Source organism: Scyliorhinus canicula, chromosome 18 (genome assembly GCF_902713615.1).
Source record: "Scyliorhinus canicula chromosome 18, sScyCan1.1, whole genome shotgun sequence".
NCBI classification, from domain to species: domain Eukaryota; kingdom Metazoa; phylum Chordata; class Chondrichthyes; order Carcharhiniformes; family Scyliorhinidae; genus Scyliorhinus; species Scyliorhinus canicula.
Window position 1 is genome coordinate 31,474,348 of NC_052163.1, and position 23,961 is coordinate 31,498,308.

The 23,961-nt window shown below is 45.4% G+C and overlaps 1 protein-coding gene and 1 long non-coding RNA gene across 9 annotated transcripts in view; one reads left to right on the forward strand and one right to left on the reverse strand.

Annotated features, from left to right (window-relative positions):
* rbfox3a (RNA binding fox-1 homolog 3a) overlaps positions 1–23,961 on the reverse strand; it is a 1,730,437-nt gene that overhangs the window by 559,105 nt on the left and 1,147,371 nt on the right. The gene's annotated exons all lie outside the window — the stretch shown is intronic.
* On the forward strand, positions 5,200–23,928 carry LOC119952991. Its single transcript, XR_005457928.1, has 3 exons — positions 5,200–5,269; positions 8,880–8,922; positions 23,560–23,928. It is a non-coding gene; the product is annotated as an uncharacterized LOC119952991 (long non-coding RNA).

Below are 23,961 nucleotides of genomic sequence, written 5' to 3' on the forward strand. Positions count from 1 at the left end.
AATCAAAAGACACCCGGCCAACTAAAGGTCAATGAGAGTAGACTGCATTGTTGGAGATTTAAGATTCCCTTCAGGGGGTGTGCAAGAAAATGCTGCACAGTTTATCATTAAAAAAAAACATCTCACTTATCAATAATTAATCTCACTTAAAAAAGGAGCCGTGATGTTCAGAAAGTTTCCCCCAGCTTCCAGAACAAAAGCAACAACCAGCATGAAAATTTCATGGTATTATTCATGCACTCCACCCACTATTCACCATGCATTGCACTAATTAAACAAAAAAACATGGGGGAAAAAAACTTCAACTATTGCACTGACAACCAAATCTCGCAGCCAGCTGTGTTTTCACTAGAATTATTCAAAAGGCCCGACACTAAAAATTCATCGGCTGACTGTTCTCCATACGGAGGTTTTGCAACTGTACTTGGATGCAGATTCAACTCAGTATGAAATTAGGGACCATTGTTAGCTTTATTTAAGGAAAAAATTAATTTTATTTTTCTGTTGTAAATTATGACCCAGTAAAGAAATTTGGGAAAGTCGGTTAGGGACTTTGCTCACAAAGGATGCGATCACATTAATGGCGGTGAAAAATAACTGTGAATCAAAGTGCACCTGCAAAAATTATCCTTTGCCGTTTTCTAAACAACTGACAAACTATTCAGCTCGATGTGTTTATCTAACTTTTGCGTGTGCAATTTTTGAATTCAATAAATGGATCACTCTCTGAGCTATCGGTCACTGTTTTAAAGAAGCAATGTCAGGATTGCTAGAGTGAAGAAGGACAGCTTCTAACTCAGCCAATGAGGTCATGACTGTGGCAGGAAAGAAGGTGGAAGTTAGCTTTAAGAAAACTCATAAGGGAAAATCATGAAGATGAAAAAGGCATACAGAACAGTTCTCATCTCGTGATGAGTGGATGATTGGTCCTTGCGACTTGCGATTCGAGAATCCAGTAGAGTTGGTGATAGTCGGTCTTGTGATTCCAGTGTTCTGTAGTATGGTGAGAGAGCGTTCCAGTTCTCTTTTCAGCTGCAATCTTTGCTTCCTTCAGCTGTCGGAGAGAGAGAGTGTGCTTGCTGGGTTTTATTACTTGTTCTCACCAGCACACACAGACAGACAACTTGGGGAAGCTTTCAGCTGGCTTTTAACCCATTCTTTACATATTCCAAGTGGGAAGGCGAATCCACAAAATCCGTCTAAGCATTACACAGAAATATATTGGTGACGTGACCATCATGTCCTTTTGTCTCCATTGGAGATGGCAATTCGCTTCTGGGATGCTTTTTAGAAATAGTTCCACTGATAATCTGGTTCCAGCTACCTCACAATGCAGGAAGTCCTCTGGTATGCGGCTGTCTTTCGTCCTGTAGATGTGCCCAAGACAATGAACGTGACTTTGTTTGATGAGTGCTACAAACTTGGCATCTCTGCATTTGAGGGGACGGCTGAATTTATGATCTTTTCCTGCCATATACCCATGATGCATTGCAGATGCCAAAGATGGAAAATGTTGAGCTGCTTTGCTTGGTTGCTGCATGTTGTCCATGTTTCACAGCCAGACTGTAAGTTGCAGAGAAGACAGCCTTATAAACCGGAGTTTTCCCAATATGTGTGCCAAGCTCGGTCTGAAGTGTCAGATTGTCAGTCCTTGTGAACCTGTGGAAACAGAATTTACTAACCACTTCTCGTGGGGCGTTATTTTGTCATCAGGGGCGGAGATGCATCCTTGTCCCTGGACCATGGTTTCTTGATGTTTGTAGTCGGGGAGAAGAAGTTACAGGCATGGGAGAGTCTTTATGGCTGCGTTTCTGTGTGGGTTACGAGTGTACCATCGTCAGAAACGAGGAATTCCCATATCAGGACATGTGTTTTTGACTTTACTTTCAGCCTTGAGAGATTGTAGAGCTTGCAGCCTCACCTAATGTCCAACAGACTCCTTCCATATCTGCGGGGAAGGCAAAGGTCAGGAGCATGGAGAAGAAGATGCCAATCATAGTAGGAGTTAGCACACAGCTTGCTTCACTCCATTCTTGGAAATGGAGTCCTCAAGCTGTACAGTGTTGTCATGGAAGGAGTGGCTGAGACGGAGGAGCCTTGGAGAACAGCCAATTTTCCCAAAATCTCGCAGAGCCCTGCTCTGCTGACAGCATTGAATGTCTTCGTAAAATTGACGAAAGTATGGTAAAGGGATGTATCCTGCTCCCTAAACATCTCTTGTAGATGGTGAATGGAGAAGATCATGACTACAGTAGATCCTTTGGCACAGACACCACATTATGCTTCCAGGTTATGTTTGGTTTGCAAGTTTGGCTGGGGTCTTTTACTTTTGACCCTGCAAAAGCCTCCCTTGTGACACTAAGGAGTGAGATACCCCTATAGCTGTTCCAGTCTCCTCTGTCGCCATTGTTTTTTATAGTGTGATGATTTTTCATCATGCGTCTCCTGTGGAACTGAGCATATCTTCCAGCAGAGAAGAAGGTCATAAAGGTGTGGCACTTTCCACTCTGGAGCAATTCGGCTGGGATTCCATCCGTGTCAAGCGTCTTTCCGATTGCTGAGCAGTCTGTGGCCTTCTCAAGCTCAAGTGATGAGAGCACTTCATCAAACTCATCCAGGGTAGAAGGCAGCAGGAAAGCGTCAAACGCAGACTGGGAGATGTCTGTCTCACAGGAGCACAGCTCACAATAGTCTTCAACACCAAGGGACATCTGTTTACTTGTCAATAATACTTCACCATCTGGCCACGTCAGGGTCCAGAGGTCTACTAAAGCCATGTTCCAGTACAACTTTGTAAAAAATTGGATTGTGAACATGTCTGAAAAGCAACTGTGAATTGGTTAAGGTTTCCTCTTTAAAATAGGAGTATAAACAGTATAAAGAACATTTTGGGCTGACAAAACCGTTTGATGTTTGCTACCGCTTACTTTGTTTTTTTTAAATCATCAGTTTTATTACTGAAATGTGCTTTTTCAATGTTATCCTTCCTAAAGAAGCTGACTCAATCTGAACATATGGTTCCATGGCATCAGCAGTCACCTGAGACCCAGGCCAAGTACCCAGATTTCAAGTGCAGCCATAGACAGCTTTTGAGATGAAGAACATAGATGTGAAACTAGATAAGCGCATGAAGGAGAAAGCACGAGAAGGATATGTTGATGTGCTGAGACAAAAAGAGTTAGACGGAGTCTTGTGTTGAGCTTAAACACCAACATGGACCTGTTAAGTTGACTGGATGTTTCTGTGATGTAAATATTTTGTAATACTTTGTCATTAACAGTTGCCTCTTCCATTATGGAGTTCACCAAACCCAATCCTGTTTGGATTCTCAATTAACATTCTTTCCTTTATAATCGCCCCGTCACAATTTGCCTCATCATAAATCTCTAAAACTCCATTGTTCATAATTCCATATCTGTCACATCCCACAAAAAGGAGATCGCATGTGATAAATAACGCTTTCTATGAAGAAAGTCTGCAGGAAGTCTCACAGAAATCATCTTTGTGAACTCTGCAGTTCCTTATGAAATGTTGGGTGGAACCTTCTGCTCCCTCTGGTAGCAATCTTGGAGGTGGGAAGGGCATATCATTTGGCAGGTTGCTAATGTACCCGAACCCCACCACCTTCCTGTCTTCACCACAGTTAACCTCTGGGCAGGAAGGCCATCTCACCCTGCCATTAATTGAGGCCTTTAAGTGTCAATTAATGACCACTTAAGGGCCTCATCCCACTGCTGTTGGTTTTAACCCAGCTTCAGGCGGGCCTGTCATCATAGGGCGTGCATGGCAGGTAAAACTGTGCGGCCAGCTTGTCATCTCTGGGGAGTTCTCTCAATTGAGCGCCTGTGTAAGGAACTGAGCATCAGGAGGGGAGGGAGTGAAGTGACTGAGAACCATCCTCTGCACTTGCCGCACACTCCTGCACCCTTTCCCTGTGACACCCGCCTACATTGCTTACCTATGGTCTGGGTCAATCCCAGATCCTGGCACCTGGGTACCTGTCTTTCCAGTAGCATCCACAACCTCCTCAGTGGCGCTGTTGTGCATAAGAGCTGCCAGCCTCTGATTGACTGGCAGCTCTCGGTAGGCATGGCTCCTGTCCCCTAGGTCTTGATTCCAGGGGAAGGTCCACCAGTGGCCTCACCACTGCCTGATTGGCTTGTGGCTTGGCAGGCCTTCCCGAAAAGAGGAAGCACAATACAGGTCTCTTGCTGGCTTGCCACAACCATCAACTAGTTTCTGCCCAAAATTTGAACCTGCGATTGAGAAACGGATTTCCCAATTATCAAGTTATCACAGTTTGCTCATTCGCACACGCACTTTTAGATGGTGAATTTCTATGATGTGACGGTGTTTAATGCCAGCCACAGAATTTAATCGGATTAATAATTTATTTTGGGGAGGCAATTGCCTGCCTATTATGCAGTTCTTTGCACGATAAAATCGCCCAACATTTCTTTAAATAACATATTTAATGGTTTTTATTCATATTCTGGAAAGCTATGTCCCTATAGACATCAAACAATCTCCACCAATATATTACACCAATGGAAGTGTGCCAATACACTACAGATTACACAAAGGGTGAATTCCTCCGATGCCCTGCAATTGGTCTGCACACAAAGGCATACCAAGGTGGAGAGCGCTATCTGTAGCACTATTCCCAACCCACTCTTGCTTTGATTAAAACTCTCCAATAGGGTAGGCAAAGAGCTGCTGAGTTAACGGATCAGGGCATTTGCTCTCTGACGTGGGCCAAAGCTATATAATTCTGATTTCTGTGGAAATACCAGAATAATGAATATTTCTGAATTATGAACAAAAGTTGAAAACTCGGACTATTTTGAAGGCGCACTCAGTGCATTCAGCTAAATATTTAACAGCAAAGAGTTGAATATTTTATGTCATTGTCAACTCACAGAACGGGTTACATTTTCTGTCACACATAAAAGTGATGATGAGACCACCGTTGATGCCATATCTACACTAATTTGTGAATTGACTGAGGTCAAGATCAACCACCGTAGCACACTCAGAGAAACCAACAAACAAATCACTTGCAAACTTTGTACACGTCTATTCAGAAAAATCATTTTTTTCATAAACACAGTGATCTCCAAGCATTGTTTGATTTGTGCCGGGTTCTGTGTTCCAACTGTCTCCCATTGTGATGACCAACGTCAACTTCTGTTGACTGCGCAAATATTTGACCCTTTTGAGTTGGCTTGCATAGACCATAAATATTTTCTACAATCTGCAGCTTTGAAATGTAAGGTATTGTCCTGAAATATTGTCTAGTTTAATGGCACTATTTAAAACCCACCATGAAAAGACTCAATGGAATGTCAAACTATGTGATAAGCATAAAATAGTGGAATGAATCACTGAAGTGATCTGTTAGTAATATTCAAAGCACATCCTGATGGAAACATGAGATACAGTTTAATTATTGTCTTCCGAACGGAGTGATGTCTTGCACCATAGAACATAGAATAAACATAGAATCCCTACAGTGCAGAAGGAGGCCGCCTGGCCCATCGCGTCCACACTGACCCTCAAAAAGAGCACTCTATCCCTGTAACACCGTAACCTCACCTAAGCGGCACATCCCTGGACACTGAAGGGAAATTTTTTATCATGGCCAATCCACCTAACCTGCGCATATTTGGACTGTGGGAGGAAACCGGAGCACCCGGAGGAAACCCACGCACACATGGGGAGAATGTGCAAACTCCACACAGTCACCCAAGGCCAGACTTGAACCAGGGTCCCTTGTGCTGTGAGACAGCGGTGCTAACTACTGTGCCACCATGTCACAGCAGCTGTGTTTGAAATAATGAATCATAGAAGAATAGAATCCCTCCATGTGCAGAAGGAGGCCATTCGGCCCATCAGGTCTGCATCAACCCACCGAAAGAGCACTCTAACTCGGCGCACTCCCCTGTCCTATCCCTGTAACCCCACCCAACCTGCACATGTCTGGACATTAAGGGGCAATTTTATGAAAGCCAATCCACCTCACCTGCATATCTTTGGAATGTGGGAGGAAACCGGGGCACCCGGAGGGTACTCACGCAGACGCGGGGAGAAAGTGCAAACTCCACGCAGACAGTGACCCGAGGCTGGAATTGAACCCGCGGCCCTGGCGCTGTGAGGCAGCAATGCTAACCACTGTGCCACCCCGCCACCCCAGAGTGGATGGTCGCCCGTTTTCTATTGTATCCGTAGTCAAACACGCCGTTTGTTGGTAAACACACTTCATGATGTGGTACTAAAGCATACAAAGCAGATCACCACAACCAGTGATGTGTCAGCTCATGCCAATTCAGGACAATGCTAAAGGAGTGTTTAGCTTAGCCCAACTCCATGTACTGGGGAACATTAGTCAGCTTTGCTGAACCAGTGGTTTAAGCCGGAAAACCATGAACAATGGCGGCAAGCTGCTTCCTCCGCTGAGAGAGAGAGAAACAGAATGCCCCAAGATGGCGGGCCCTTCTCTCCAACTTATTTAATTTACAAATAAACTAAAAGGCCCAAGCAGCTGGGCCACCACTATGGAGGGGTAACCCCACATTTCTTCTCTGAAATAGGATAGAATTTATTTTTCACTATTATGGATAATTGATCCTTTCTGCGCAATCCTCTGAAGTCTTTTACTCAACACAAGACTGGAGTATAGTCCTCTGCACCATTTCAAGCCCTTTCACCTCAGCTATGCCGTATTTCACTCGCTGCTACCTCTCAACAATTTGCAGTGAATATTTCAGCGTTGAACCACTGTGTCTCTGGTATTTGTGCTGGTTCAATACTTTAACCAGCATTTGTCACTCCAGGGTCTATTCCTGGTCGGCAAATCACTGAACTTTGACGTAAGTAACTGGTATCCATGTTTTTTTTTTAATAAATTTAGATTACCCAATTATTTTTTCTATTAAGGGGCAATTTAGTGTGGCCAATCCACCTACCCTGCACATTTTTGGGTTGTGGGGGCGAAACCCACGCAGACACGGGGAGAATGTACAAACTCCACACGGACAGTGACCCAGAGCCGGGATCGAACCTGGGACCTCAGCGCCGTGAGGCGGTTATGCTAACCACTAGGCCACCGTGCTGCCCTACTGGTATCCATGTTAACTAATCCAACCCTTCTTTCAACAATTTCCCTGCCAATGGTAATTTGTTGGGATTTAGTGGAACAGTGTCAGTATTCGTAGCAAAGCATATTTTAGTACGGCAGCGGATGCTTTGTGAAAAGAAGCGCTCTCCGTGATGCAACATCAACTGGGTGCCAGCGACAGCTGAAGGCAGGTAGGCAGGGAGGGCCTGGAGCGAAATCGGCCCACCCACCCCGCTATCCGAAGATCTAGCACTTTTAGGTCATAGATCATAGAATTTACAGTGCAGAAGGAGGCCCATCGGGTCCGCACCGGCCCTTGGAAAGAACCCCCTACCCAAGGTCCACACCTCCACCCTATCCCCAGAACCCAATAACCCAACCCAACACTAAGGGCAATTTTGGACACAATGGGCAATTTAGCATGGCCAATCCACCTAACCTGCACATCTTCGGACTGTGGGAGGAAACCGGAGCACCCGGAGGAAACCCACGCACACACGGGGAGAATGTGCAGATTCCGCACAGACAGTGACCCAGCGGGAAATTGAAACTGGGACCCTAGCGCTGTGAAGCCACAGTGTTATCCACTTGTGCTACCGTGCTGCCCATTGGGTAGAAAATAGGTAGTCCTACCACCTATTTCCCCCTGAATCCCCTCAAACCCGACCTGATAGCCCCACCACCCAATTCCACACCTAGATCTCCCCCAAATCTGACCTGACTAGCCCCCACCACCCAATGCCACACCCCTGAGCCCCTGAACCCCACAAAATCTGACCTGACAAGCCCCAACCGCCCAACTACCCTCCTCCGCTGGAGCTGTGAAGCAATTGTGCTATCCACAGTGCTACCGTGCGGCCCTGTTTGCCAAAGTCTCCGATGACCAGTCGGCCTCCGACAATAGGCTCAATAGGGCTTCAAACAGATTTCATTATCTATCCATCCGGCCTCTGGCATAATCGCCCAGGGACGGAATGCTGCTGAGGAACCGGCTGACCAGCCAATGGCTTGCATTTTTCGTACCTTTTTTGCTTGCCCACATGGGTAACATTGCAGCCTGTACTGTGAACAGAAATCTGTTACAGAAAGCAGAGCACCAAATGCATGCTCTTGATTATAGCACAACATCCAATAATCAGAGGAGTTAAATGAATAATTCTAAAGCCCTGCACAGTGACAATGTTACCAGCTCGGCTAAGTGATACCCTCTTATAACCGAGAAATAGCTAATAATCTTTTTCCAACAGTTCTTTTTTTAACTGCTGTTTGGATTGCAGAGCTTATGAATGGAAGAATTTATTGTGGTGATCAGGTCACTCCAGTGTATCTTTTTCATAGCTTCTTTTTACACTGTAATAAATATGAATGAGCAGGAAAAAAATGCGGTGGACAAGATTATATTGAACCCAGTTTGAAATTCAAGATACACTCAGAGAAAACAGTTTACTGTTAAGTGTGTTCCCGCATTATCGAACAGTGCACCTCATAAACATTTTGTCTGAAATAGGATAGAATTTATTTTTCACTGTAGTGGATAATTTCACGGCAGTTGTTGAACCTTTCCCCACAATCCTCTGAAGTCTTTTATTCAGCACAAGACTAGAATATAGTCCTTTGCAGCATCTCAAGCCTTTTCACCTGAACTAAACCATATTTCGCTTGCAGCTACCTCTCAACGTTTTGCAGTGATTATTTGAGCATCAAGCCACTGTATCTGGCATTTGGGCTGCTTCTATACTTTCACCAGCATTTGTCATTCCAGGTCCCATTCCTGGGAATTTTCGGCAAATCACTGAGCGTTGGAGGTAAGCAACTAGTATCCATGTTAAGTAAACTCCAACCATTCTTTCAACAACTTCCCTGCCAATGGTAATTTGTTGAGATTTAGTGGAACAATGTCAGTGTTCGTAGCAAAGCATATTTTTAGGATGGCAGCAGAAGCTTGGTGAAGAGAGGTTCTCTCCGTTATGCAACATCAGCTGGCTGCCGATGCTGTATTAAGGACAGCATCCAATTTGTACAAATTGTGTCAACTTTCCCAGCAAAGTAGATCCTAGATTTAATATGCCATTTGCTGCCCTCTCACCAAATTTGGAAATGCAAAGGCTGCTGAAATGGATTCGTTGCAGTTCTGTGAATCAGAAATAGCTTCTAAGGCACATGTGGATTCAGAGGTGACGAGGCAGTTAGTTAATGGGACGCTCATTTGAATCCAACTCAAAATCTGACTAGCATACAGAGTATTACAAAGTTATAAATCCTCAACGTTGAAAAGTTCAAAAATAATGGCAAGGTCAAAGTGTTAGCTTTGGCATCGATACAAATTTCACTGGCGTCAGCTCAGCAGCAGGATTTTGGGCGGGAATCTTCGTTCAGCTGTGCCTGGATTGCATTGCCAATGGAACAGAGAATCGGGCGTCCAGGCAAAATCGGGATCGGCGCTGGTCGCCGACCCGATTGCAAAGCTCTGACACCCCGCTGGTGGCAGGATTGAGGTCCGTGACAGCGGGGGGATATAAATAGAACATACATTGCAGAAGGAGGCCATTTGGCCCATCGAGTCTGCACCGACCCACTTAAGCCCTCACTTCCACCCTCTCCCCATAGCCCTATAACCCCTCCTAACCTTTTTGGTCATGAAGGACAATTTATCATGGCCAATCCACCTAACCTGCACGTCTTTGGACTTTGGGAAGAAACCGGAGCACCCGGAGGAAATCCACGCAGACACGGGAGAAAGTGCAGACTCTGCATAGACAGTGACCCAGCGGGGAACCGAACCTGGGACCCTGGCACTCTGAAGCCACAGTGCTATCCACTTGTGCTACCGTGCTGCCCGACCGATAATAATGACCTATTTGCATCGATTTAGTGGGCCCGGAACCCTATGCTCTGGCCCTCATTGATTCGCTGTTCCCTGCGGCCGGGAATCACGTGGGCGCGGATCACTTATGGCCTCTACCAGCGTGGCCGTAGCTTGCTGGACCTGAGAGAGGATGAAGAGGGGCTATGAATGCCTTGCAGCTAATGGATCTGTCGGGTCCAGACATAGGTCACCGCTGCTCTCCTTCCAGGAATGGACATGTGGAGCTTCAAGGTAAGTATTACATCTGTATTAACTCTCACTGTCCCTGTCTGGAAGCTCTCTGGCATCCAGACAGGGAGTCTCTTTTGTGGGGTGGGGTCTGTGTGTCGGGGTGGGGTCTGTGTGTTGGGGTGGGGTCTGTGTGTCAGGGTGGGTATCCCTGGGGGGAATACTTATTGCAGGAGTCATTGGGGGGGTCTCCATATTACGGGGGTCCAGGAGGGGGTTCCCCTTATAGGGGTCTATGGGGGTCCTCCTATTACAGGCATCCTGGAGAATAGTCCAGTACTTGGGGGGGGGGGGGCAGCTGTGTGGTTGGGGGGGGGGGGGGGGGGGGGGGCAGCTGTGTGGTTGGGGGGGGGCATGGGATCTGGCTATGAGGCCATGTATTCCACGGCATGCATAAATTTGGATGACGTGGAACACTGAATTGCTTACCGGTGTGCACTCCCGGGGGGATCGTAAACCGGTTACAAGTCACCTCCGGCGGAAGAACATAGTCTTGCAGAGAATCATGCCCTCTGAATTCGCTATCAGAGATCAATAGCATATATTACCATAAAACATAGATTATAATATATTTTGCTAATAAAGAGCACGAGAGGAGCCGGGTGTTCACAAAGAGCGCGGGACGACCCGGGAGTTCATAAAGAGAGCGAGAGGACCTGGGAGTTCATAAAGAGCACGAGAGGAACCGGGAGTTCATAAAGAGCACGAGAGGAACCGGGAGTTCATAAAGAGCACAAGAGAGGCCGGGAGTTCATAAAGAGCACGAGAGGAACCGGGAGTTCATAAAGAGCACAAGAGGGGCCGGGAGTTCATAAAGAGCACGAGAGGAGCCGGGAATTCATAAAGAGCACGAGAGGGGCCGGGAGTTCATAAAGAGCACGAGAGGAACCGGGAGTTCATAAAGAGCACGAGAGGGGCCGGGAGTTCATAAAGAGCACAAGAGGGGCCGGGAGTTCATAAAGAGCACGAGAGGAGCCAGGTGTTCATAAAGAGCACGAGAGGAACCGGGAGTTCATAAAGAGCACAAGAGGGGCCGGGAGTTCATAAAGAGAGCGAGAGGGGCCGGGAGTTCATAAAGAGCACGAGAGGAACCGGTTCATAAAGAGCACGAGAGGAACCGGGAGTTCATAAAGAGCACGAGAGGGGCCGGGAGTTCATAAAGAGAGCAGCTGATTGGCGAGTAAGTCCTAGTGGGTATTTATTAAAGTATATAGAATTGTAAGTCGTTGTTTTAACAACGGTAGGAATTAGATGATTTAAAAAATATATATAAAAGTCTTATAAAGTTTTAAATTTAAAGGATTTAGTCATGGCAGGAGAGCTCAAAGCCTTGGTATGCTCCTCCTGCTCTACGTAGGTAGCTGGGCACATTTCCAGTCTCCGGAACCAGCATGTGTACAGGAAGTATGTCCAGCTGCAGGTCCTGGAAGCTCAGGTTTCAGAGCTGGAACCGTGGCCGGGGACACCGTGGAGCAACTGCAAGTCTGAGAGTATCGTGGATAGTACATTTAGAGAGATGGTCACACCGCAGCTGAAGGGACTTGAGGAAGGAAGAGAATGGGTGATCGCGAGGCAGCCCAAGAGAAACAGGCAGGAAGTTCAGCAGTTCCCTGGGGTCTCGCTCGCAAATCGGTATTCCATTTTGGAGGCTGATGAGGGCACTGGTTCCTCCAGGGAGTGCGGACAGAGCCAAGCTTCATGCACCACCAGCAGCCTGTTTGCACAGGATAGGGGGAAGAGAGGAAAGCAATAGTAATAGGGGATTCTATAGTCAGGGGGAACAGATAGGCGTTACTCTGGCCATCAATGTGACTCCAGGATGATGTGTTGCCTCCCTGGTGCCAGGGTCTGGGATGTCACTGAGTGGCTGCAAGGCATCCTGAAGGGGCAGGGTGATAAGGCAAAGGTCATGGTGCATGGTGGTACTAATGGCATAGGTAGAAAGAGGGATGAGGTCTTGCATCAATATTTCCGGGAGCTAGGCAGTAGCCAAAAAGCAGGACCTCTCTGGTTGTAATCTCTGGATTACTCCCAGTGCCACGGGCTGGCCAGTACAGAAATAGGAGAATTGCATAGATGAATGCATGGCTTAAGAGTTGGTGCAGGAAGGAGGGATTTAGATTCCTGGATCACTGGGACAGTTTCTGGGGAAAGTGGGACATGTACCAGAGTGGGATGGTCCACATCTGACCCAGAGTGGGACTAACATCCTTGCCGGCGGGTTTGCTAATGCTGTCGGGAGGAGTTTAAACTAATTCAGTCGGCGGAGAGGTCACAGACTGTGAACAGAATAGGTACACAGCATAAGACAGAAAAGCAATCAAGCCAGAGGGAATACAGCATTTGTAAGTTTCAAGGGAGCAAGGCAAGGCTGGATGGCCTCTACTTTAATGTCCGGAGTATTACAGGTAAATCAGATGAGTTAAGGGCGGGGATTCCTAGGCAAGTTCATATCGAACCTAGCAGCACGGACGAAGGCGTTATGACAAGTGATAAGGAAGGACACGGAGTTTGACTGGACTCCACACCATGGTTAGATTACGACACACTGATGGAGGTTGGTCTAACATGGCAATGGTGCTCCGCCAAGTATCGCCACGATCGTACGTTGTGAAGTCTGATGATGGAATACTGTTTCGACGCAATCGGCGAGACCTGCTGAAGGTTCCACCTCATCAACCTGTATTTCCGACGGTAGATCTGCAGGACGCTATCATGCGACATCCCGGGACACCAGCAGTTGGTGCCCAAATGGACACAAAAATCTCTGGGTCTCCATGCCCATTCAGGAGGTCTACCCGAATTAGATATGCACCCAACCGTCTGAACTTGTGAACATGAACTGAGACAATCAGTGCTCTCTGTTCTGTATTCGTGCATGAAACTAACGGTATTTGATTTTTTTTTTTAGTTACAGCTCTGCAACTATGAAAAAAAAAGTGAAAAAGGGGGATGTAGTGATCTTTACTTGGGTGTGTGCAGAAGGGGCTGATGGGTAATGGAAAGACCACAAGAGGGCAGCATTGGCGTGTATAAAAGGGGGAAACAAGCAGCCCTCTGGCCTCTTTGGCTGATTAGACTGTGAGGAGAACAGAGGCAGAGATTTAGCTCAGGGCTGCTAGTGTGGTCAGGCCTAGTTGTAGAGCATAAAAAATTTGTAACCTTTCTACTAGTACAGTTCTTAAAGTAAGAACTCACGCGGTTATTTACGTTGTGTTGCTCAATAAACCTTCTGTAAAACTTGTGGACGACTTCGAGCCTTCTTCCGAAGCCTCTACTGTAACTGAGTTGAGTGGCACAGATTACCTGCCTTACAGGTAACAAAACAGAGATAGGGTTGAGGGAGGGGCACGATTGGTAGCTCAACACCCCAAGATATAGAATCTTCAAGCAAGACAGAAGAGGGGGTAAAAGAGTAGAAGGCATTGCATTAATAGTTAAGGCGTTAGTTACTGCAGTAATATCTTGGAGGGGGCAGCAAATGAAGCTTTGTGGGTTGAGTTTAGGAATAAAAAAGGGACAACCAGATTGCTAGGTGTTTATTATAGATCCCCAGATAGTCAGTGGGAAAGTGACGAGCAAATATGTGTGGAAATCATAGGGGTGTGCAAAAATAATGACAATAGGGCACTTATATTAGGTGATTTCAACTTTCCCAACTTTAATTGGGCTAGCCATAGTGTTAAGGGCTTAGATGGAGTGGAGGTCTATCCCTGATCAAACCTTGCCTCTCCAAGTGGAGACAGGTTCTCTCCTTCAGAATTTTATCTAATACTTTCCCGACCACTGACATGAGGCTCACTGCTCTGTAGTTCCTGGCTTTGTCAGAGGGAGGTCATGCCTAACAAATTTGATTGAATTTTTTGAGGAGGTAACCTGGTGTGTAGACGGGGGTAGTGCAGTTGACACAGTTTGTATGGATCACATCAAAGCCTTTGACAAGTTTCCACATGGGAGACTTATAAAGAAAGAAGACAAATGCACATGGGGTTCAGTGTAATTTGCTAAGGTGGATTCAAAATTGGCTTCGTTGGAGGAGACAGAGAGTGATGACCAACAGCTGCTTTAGTGACTGGAAGACAGTGTCCAGTGGTGTACCTCAGGGATCTGTGCAGAATCCCTTATTCTTTGTCATTTATATAAACAATATAGATGACTATGGAGGGGGTAGGATCAGTAAGTTTTTAGATGACAAAGTATTCAATGAATGGCATGATACTGGGAAGTTCCGAGGAACAAGGGGACCTTGCCGTGTTTATCCTTAGATCTATGAATGTGGGAGGGCAGGTTAATAGGGTGGTGATAAATGCATATGGGACACTTGACTTTATTAATCGAGGCAAAGATTACAAAAGCAGGGAGGTCATGTTGGAGTTGAATAGAACTTTGGTAAGGCCTTTGTGCAATTCCGGTCACCACATTATAGGAAGGATGTGATTGCAGTGGAGAGGGTGCAGAAGAGATTCAACAGGATACTGCCTGGGATGGAACATTTAAGTTATGAAGGGAGGTTGGATAGGCTTGGGCTGTTTTTGCTGGACTGAGAAGACTGAGAAGTGACCTGATTAAGGTGTACAGATTATGAGGGCATGGCCAGGGTGGACAGGGAGCAGCTGTTCCCCTTATTTGAAGGGCCAGTTACGCGGGGATACAAGTTCAAGGTGAGGGGCAGAAGGTTTTGGGGGATGTGAGAAAAAGCTTTTTTATCCAGAGGGTGGTGACGGTCTGGAATGCACAGCCTGGGAGGGTGGTAGCGGCGGATTGCCTCACAGCCTTTAAAATGTATCTGGTTGAGCACTTGGCACATCATAACATTCAAGGCTGTGGGCCAAGTGCTGGCACATAGGATTAGGCAGGCAGGCCAGGTGTCTTTCATGTATCGCTGCAGACTCAATGGGCCGAAGGGCCTCTTCGGCACTCTATTTTTCTGTGACTCTGCGAAAATGCTAATGCTCTGCAATATCCAGAAAGAACAGATTCACAATATCTGATTATAAAATGGCATCAATATGAATACAATATTACATAATCCAAATATTGCAATAATCAATACAAACGTGACGTACAGCTATTTCGTATCACTTCTCGGCCTTTTGGCTAATGTCAAGGGTACACAGCTATATTGTGTGCATTCTCCTTTTGGTCAAAAACTCACTGATAATCCTTCCAGAATCTGGAGGTTAGTGGTCTCCTGATGCATGTATTACTATATGTTCAAATGGAGCAGGACTATTCATCTGATGCATAAAACATCCATGTCCAATGACTACTAGGGCATATGAAAAGGATGTTTCTATGAAACAAAAGCACAAAGAAAGCACCAATGGTACTAACTGCACAAAAAAAACACCCACACTAGTTCCCACACAGAAAACAGACACTAATACCCACACAGGAAACACAGTAACTAATATCCACACAGGAAACATCGACACAAATAAACACCAAGACTGATTCCCACACAGAAAACATAAACACTAATTCCGACACTGGAAATACAGACACTAATGCACACACAGAGAATACAGGACACTAATACCCAGGCGGAAAACACACACACAAATATTCACAAAGATAACAGAGACACTAATAACTACACAGAAATCACGCACAGGAATACCAACACACGAAACATAGACATTAATGGCAACGCAGAAAACACCCTCACCAATACACGCACAGAAAACATAAACACTAAAACCACAAATAAAACACAAATATTAATACCCACACAGAAAACACATACACTAATAGCCACAAAGCAAATACTCACACTGGTACACACACAAAACACGCATGCAATACCAACACAGAAAACACTCACACTAATATCCACACAGAAAGCACACACACTAATATCCACACAGAAACTACCCACACAAAAAACACAGACACGAATAACAGTACAGAAAGCACCCTCAATAATATCCACATACAACACACCCTCACAGAATGCACAGACACCAATACCAACACAGAAAACACAAGTCGTCAATACCAACACACAAAACAGACACTAATACCCACAGAAAACACAAATACTAATATTCACACAGAAAACACAAACACTAATACTCACACAGAAAAGACAAACACTAATACTCATGCAGAAAACACAGACACATACTCACACAGAAAACACAGACACTAATACCCACACGGAAAACACGCTGCTGCTACCCACACATAAAATGTCCACACTAATATCCACACAGAAAACACATATGCAAATAACAATACAGAAAACACCCTCAATAATACCCGCACAGAAAACACAGACACTAATATCCACTGGGAAAACACAAATGCAAATAACAATACAGAAAACACCCTGAAAAATACCACATAGAAAACACCCTCACAGAAAACACAGACACATACCAACCCATGAAACACAGACACTAATACCAACACAGAAAACACAGACACTAATACCAACACAGGAAACATGGATACTAAGTTCCATACAGGAAACACAGACACTCATCCCATGTACGCAATACAGACAGCAATACTCAAACAGACAATGTGGATACAAAGTTCCATACAGGAAACACAGACACTCATCTCTAATATACAACACAGACAGTAATACCCACACAGGAAACACAGACGGTAATACCTACACAGGACACATTGACACTAATACACACACACAGAATGCAGGGACACTAATACCTACACAGAATACAGAGACACAATTACACAGAGAGACAACACAGAATCTAATACCCAAAAGGTAAACACAGACAATAATACACACATAGAAAACACAGACACTAATACGCACACGGGAAATACAGAAATCAATTAACACATAGAATCCAGAGACACTGATATTGAGAGAAAACATAGGCACTAATTGCCATTGCGAATCCAGAGACACTAATATCCACATAGAAAACAGACACTAATGCCCGTACAGAAAACACAGAACGAATACGCACACAGGAAATACCCATACTAATACCAACACAGGAAATACCCACACTAATACCAACACAAGAAGCATCAACACAAATACGAATACAGGAAATGCCCATACTAATACCAACACAGAAAATGCCCACACTAATACCATCACAGGAATTACACTAATATTAATACAGTAAATACTCACACTAATACCAACATTGTAAATATCCACACTAACACTCACACATTAAATACTCACACTAGTACCCACACCATAAATACCCACACTAATACCAACACAGTAAATACCCACACTAACACCCACACAGGAAATACCCACACTAATACCCACACAGGAAATACCCACACTAATACCCACACAGTAAATACCCACACTAATACCCACACTAATACCAACACAGTAAATACCCACACTAATACCCACACAGTAAATACCCACACTAATACCCACACAGGAAATACCCACACTAATACCCACACAGGAAATACCCACACTAATACCCACACAGTAAATACCCACACTAATACCCACACAGGAAATACCTACACTAATACTAACACAGTAAATACCCACACTAATACCAACACAGAAAAATACACCGTTCAAAGTGGTGGGAGGGCGTTTTTGGGTACCTGGGTATTCAAGTGGCGCGGGACTGAAGTCAGCATCACAAATTAAATGTGGGCAGATTAATAGAGCAGATGAAAGGGGACGATCGAAGGTGGGACGTGATCCTGCTGTCACTGGCGGGAATGGTACAGACTGTGAAAATGACAGTCCTCCCAAGATTGCTGTTAATTTTTCAGTGTCTCCCAATTTTCATCCCAAATGTGTTTTTTTAGGAAGATGAATGTGGCGATCTCAGGTTTTATTTGGGCCTGGAAAACCCCAAGGGTGAAGAAGGTCCTATTGGAACGGGGGCGTGGGGAGGAGGTGCTGGCCCTTCCAAACTTTATCAACTATTACTGGGCAGCTCACATATCGATGGTCAGGAAGTGTATAATGGGGCAGGGGTCGGTGTGGGAGCGGGTAGAGGATGCATCTTGCAAGGCACGAGCCTGAAGGATTTGTTACTGTCACCTCTGCCATTCTCACAGGCTGGGTATTCCACAAGCCCGGTGGTAGTGGCAGCCCTGAGGGCTGGGAACAATGTAGGCAGCACATGGGACTGAAGGGGACATTGGTGTGGTCATCGATCTCTGACAATCACCGATTCGCTCCGGGAGGTGCTGGACGGGGGCTTTAGGAGATGGCAGCGGGCAGGGATCAAGAGATTTGGAGATGAGGGGCGCGATTCTCCCAAATGGAGACAAAGTGCCGACGCCAGCGTGAAAACCGGAGTGTTTTACTCCGGCGTCGGAGGCCACTCCTCGCCCCCTATTCTCCCACCTCCAGAGGGTGAGGAGAGGCGGCGCGCCAACCTCGCACGCCGGACCTTGACGCTTGCGTCAAAGCGGCGCCGCCTGAATGATGCGGCCAGCGGCGCCTAAATGATGTCACCCGCGCATGCGCAGGTTGGCCGGCGCCAACCCGTGCATGCGCGGTTGCCGTCTTCCCCTCCGCTGCCCCGCAAGACATGGAGGATTGATCTTGCGAGGCGGCGGAGGGAAAAGAGTGCATCTTTCAGAGATGCCGGCCTGACGATCAGTGGGCACCACACGCAGCGGTCGCGTGCTATTCACGCCGGTAGCGACCACGTGTGGTTGGCGCCGGCGTGAACCGGTCGTATTAGGCAGGCCACTCGGCCCATCCGGGCTGGAGAATCGCCGCTCGACCAGAGCGGCGATTCTCCGAGCGGCCTGTCGCAAAACGCGACACGCCGTTTTGGAGGGGTTGGGAGAATCGCGTGCGGGTGCCAGGGCGGCCTGGTGTGACTCGCCCAGCACTCCCGCAATTCTCCCACCCGGCATGGGGGTCGGAAAATCGCGCCCGAGAGCTTTTCGAGTTTAGAGGAGCTAGAGGAGGAGTTTGCGTTGCCAGGTGGGAATGGGTTCCGGTATTTGTAAGTGCGGGTCTTTGTTCGGAGGCAGGTCCCGGGCCTCCCGCGCCTCCCACTAAGGGGGCTACAGGATAAGGTGATGTCAGAATTTACAGTGCAGAAGGAGGCCATTCGGCCCATCGGGTCCACACCGGCCCTTGGAAAGAGCACCCTACCCAAGATCCACACTTCCACCCTATCCCCATAACCCAGTAACCCAACGCAACACTAAGGGCAATTATGGACACCAGGGGCAATTTAGCATGGCCAATCCACCTAACCTGCACATCTTTGGACTGTGGGAGGAAACTGGAGCACCCGGGGGAAACCCACGCAGACATGGGGTGAAAGTGCAGACTCTGCACAGACAGTGACCCAAGCCGGGAATCGAACCTGGGACCCTGGAGCTGTGAAGCAATTGTGCCAACCACTATGCTACCGTGCTGCCCAATATTTGGAGTTTCGAAAGATACGGGAACCCAGCAGGGGAGAGAGGTCGATATTTTGGCCTTTGCCTTCCTGGTGGGCCGGCGACAGATTCTGCTGGGGTAGGGTACTCAGAGCCTCCAAAGTCGGGGGTGTGGGCCAGCGACATGGCAGAGTTTCTCAGGTTGGAGAAAATCAAATGCACTTTAAGGGGTTTGTTACAGGGGTTCTCTCCGAGATAGCAGACGTTCATCGACTCCTAAAAGGAAAATTAGTTTGTCAGCAAGAGGGGGATGGAAGGGGGAGTTTTGGAAGTGACGGATAAGGATAGGAAAACCAATGCAAGGAGAACGATTAGATGGAGTCGTTACATGGACCATGATAGTTAGGAACGGTGCTTGGGGGGAGATGGCCATGTTATTATGGGTTTTTTATGTTTGTTAGATTTTTCTGTTTAAAAGTGTTAAAATTGTAAAAGCCTTAATAAAATATTTTCCAAAAAAGAACACATGCAAATAGCCACACTAACACCTGCACAGAAAATACACACATTAATACCCACACAGTCAATACCCACACTAATACCCACACAGTAAATACCCACACTAATACCCACACAGTAAATACCCACACTAATACCCACACTAATACCCACACTAATACCCACACAGGAAATACCCACACTAGTACCCACACAGGAAATACCCACACTAATACCCACAAAGTAAATACCCACACTAATACCAACACAGTAAATACCCACACTAATACCCACACAGTAAATAGCCACACTAACACCTGCACAGAAAATACACACATTAATACCCACACAGTCAATACCCACACTAATACCCACGCAGTAAATACCCACACTAATACCCACGCAGTAAATACCCACACTAATACCCACACAGCAAATACCCACACTAATACCCACACAGTAAATACCCACACTAATACCCACACAGTAAATACCCACACTAATACCAACACAGTAAATACCCACACTAATACCCACACAGTAAATACCCACACTAATACCCACACAGTAAATACCCACACTAATACCCACACAGTAAATACCCACACTAATACCCACACTAATACCCACACTAATACCCACACAGGAAATACCCACACTAGTACCCACACAGGAAATACCCACACTAATACCCACAAAGTAAATACCCACACTAATACCAACACAGTAAATACCCACACTAATACCCACACAGTAAATACCCACACTAATACCAACACAGTAAATACCCACACTAATACCCACACAGGAAATGCCCACACTAATACCCACATAGTAAATACCCACACTAATACCAACGCAGTCAATACCCACACTAATACGCACACAGGAAATACCCACACTAATACCCACACAGTAAATACCCACACTAATACCCACACAGGAAATACCCACACAGGAAATACCCACACTAATACCCACAAAGTAAATACCCACACTAATACCAACACAGTAAATACCCACACTAATACCCACACAGTCAATACCCACAATAATACCCACACAGTAAATACCCACACTAATACCAACACAGTAAATACCCACACTAATACCTCCACAGGAAATGCCCACACTAATACCCACACAGTCAATACCCACACTAATACCCACACAGTAAATACCCACACTAATACCAACACAGTCAATACCCACACTAATACCCACACAGTAAATACCCACACTAATACCAACACAGTAAATACCCACACTAATACCCACGCAGTAAATACCCACACTAATACCCACACAGTAAATACCCACACTAATACCCACACAGTTAATTCCCACACTAATACCCACACAGTAAATACCCACACTAATACCAACACAGTCAATACCCACACTAATACCCACACAGTAAATACCCACACTAATACCAACACAGTAAATACCCACACTAATACCTCCACAGGAAATGCCCACACTAATACCCACATAGTAAATACCCACACTAATACTAACACAGGAAATACCCACACTAATACCAACACAGTTAATTCCCACATTAATACCAACACAGTAAATACCCACACTAATACCAACACAGGAAATACCCACACTAATACCAACACAGTTAATTCCCACACTAATACCAACACAGTAAATACCCACACTAATACCCACACAGTAAATACCCACACTAATACCCACATAGTAAATACCCACACTAATACCCACATAGTAAATACCCACACTAATACCCACATAGTAAATACCCACACTAATACCCACACAGTAAATACCCACACTAATACCCACACAGTAAATACCCACACTAATACCCACACAGTAAATACCCACACTAATATCCACACTAATACCCACGTAGTAAATACCCACACTAATACCCACACAGTAAATACCCACACTAATATCCACACTAATACCCACACAGTAAATACCCACACTAATACCAACACAGTTAATACCCACACTAATACCCACACAGTAAATACCCTCACTAATACGCACACAGTAAATACCCACACTAATACCCACGCAGTAAATACCCACACTAATACCCACACAGTAAATACCCACACTAATACCCACGCAGTAAATACCCACACTAATACCCACGCAGTAAATACCCACACTAATACCCACACAGGAAATACCCACACTAATACCCACACAATAAATACCCACACTAATACCCACACTAATACCCACATAGTAAATACCCACACTAATACCCACACAGTAAATACCCACACTAATACCCACACAGTAAATACCCACACTAATACCCACACAGGAAATACCCACACTAATACCCACGCAGTAAATACCCACACTAATACCAACACAGTAAATACCCATACTAATACCCACACAGTAAATACCCACACTAATAGGAACACGGGAAATACCCACACTAATACCAACACAGTTAATACCCACACTAATACCCACACAGTAAATATCCACACTAATACCCACACAGGAAATACCCACACAGTAAATACGCACACTAATACCCACACAGTAAATACGCACACTAATACCCACACAGTAAATACCCACACTAATACCCACACAGTAAATACCCACACTAATACCCACGCAGTAAATACCCACACTAATACCCACGCAGTAAATACCCACACTAATACCCACGCAGTAAATACCCACACTAATAGGAACACGGGAAATACCCACACTAATACCAACACAGTTAATACCCACACTAATACCCACACAGTAAATACCCACACTAATACCCACACAGGAAATACCCACACTAATACCCACACAGGAAATACCCACACTAATACCCACACAGTAAATACCCACACTAATACCCACAAAGTAAATATCCACACTAATACCCACACAGGAAATACCCACACAATTGGAACATGGGAAATACCCACACCACTATCTGTACAGGAAATGCCCACACTAATTGTCACACAGGAAATACTCACAGAACTACCCGCACAGGAAATACCAACACTCAATACAACACAAGAAATACCCGCGTAGAAAACACAGGCACTAATACCCACAGAGGAAGCACACCAACAGCAAACATCTATCTATAGAGAAACCACCTACATCCAGATCACTTAGGCAGAACCCATATAAGTACCTAAAACTGCACCCATGTCAGTACCCACACTTATTCCCTTGCATGCAATCTCACACTGCCTCTACTCACTCTAGGCAGAATGCCTTTAATTCCATAAATACGATAAACATGTTTATGCGAGAACACCCCATTTGATATTTTGCATGGTCAGCATTTTTCATTTATTGACAAAATATCATTAACCAACCCCCACCCCCACCTCCTGCCAGAAGCACTAAAGTAATTTAGTGCCTAATCACCATATATGACAAGGTTAGTATTTTAAAATATATTGACAGAATGCCATTAACCATCTAAAGCAGAATTATTGTTAGTCGCTGTAAAATGCTCTGCAAGATTTTGTAATCACTCGCTCCCTGTTTTCCTTTACAGTTGCAAAATTAAAAGAACCAGACAGTTTGAGACTGCATTTCAAGATGCTCTTTTGCAGACCCGCACAGTTTTATGCTCCTCGCACCAGTCTAATTTGTTTAATTTATCAGAGCAAGCCACGTTTTCTGCATGAAAATTTGTACTTTGGATCAATTCCCTGCACCATCATTCCATATGGCAGCAAGGCTTGATCCGAACAGCAGCATTTGAGATCTGCATTCATCTGATGAGTTAGGATAGCACAATGCATTAACTTGCAAGATGTAACATATCAATGTTGCAGCAATAAAGTGAAATATGAAATAAATTTGTTTTACAATTTTGAACTGTGGCTTTTAAAAATAGCAGCACAAATTGAGCAAGGTAAAGTGCAAAGGATTGTCATATGCGGTTGCGACTGAT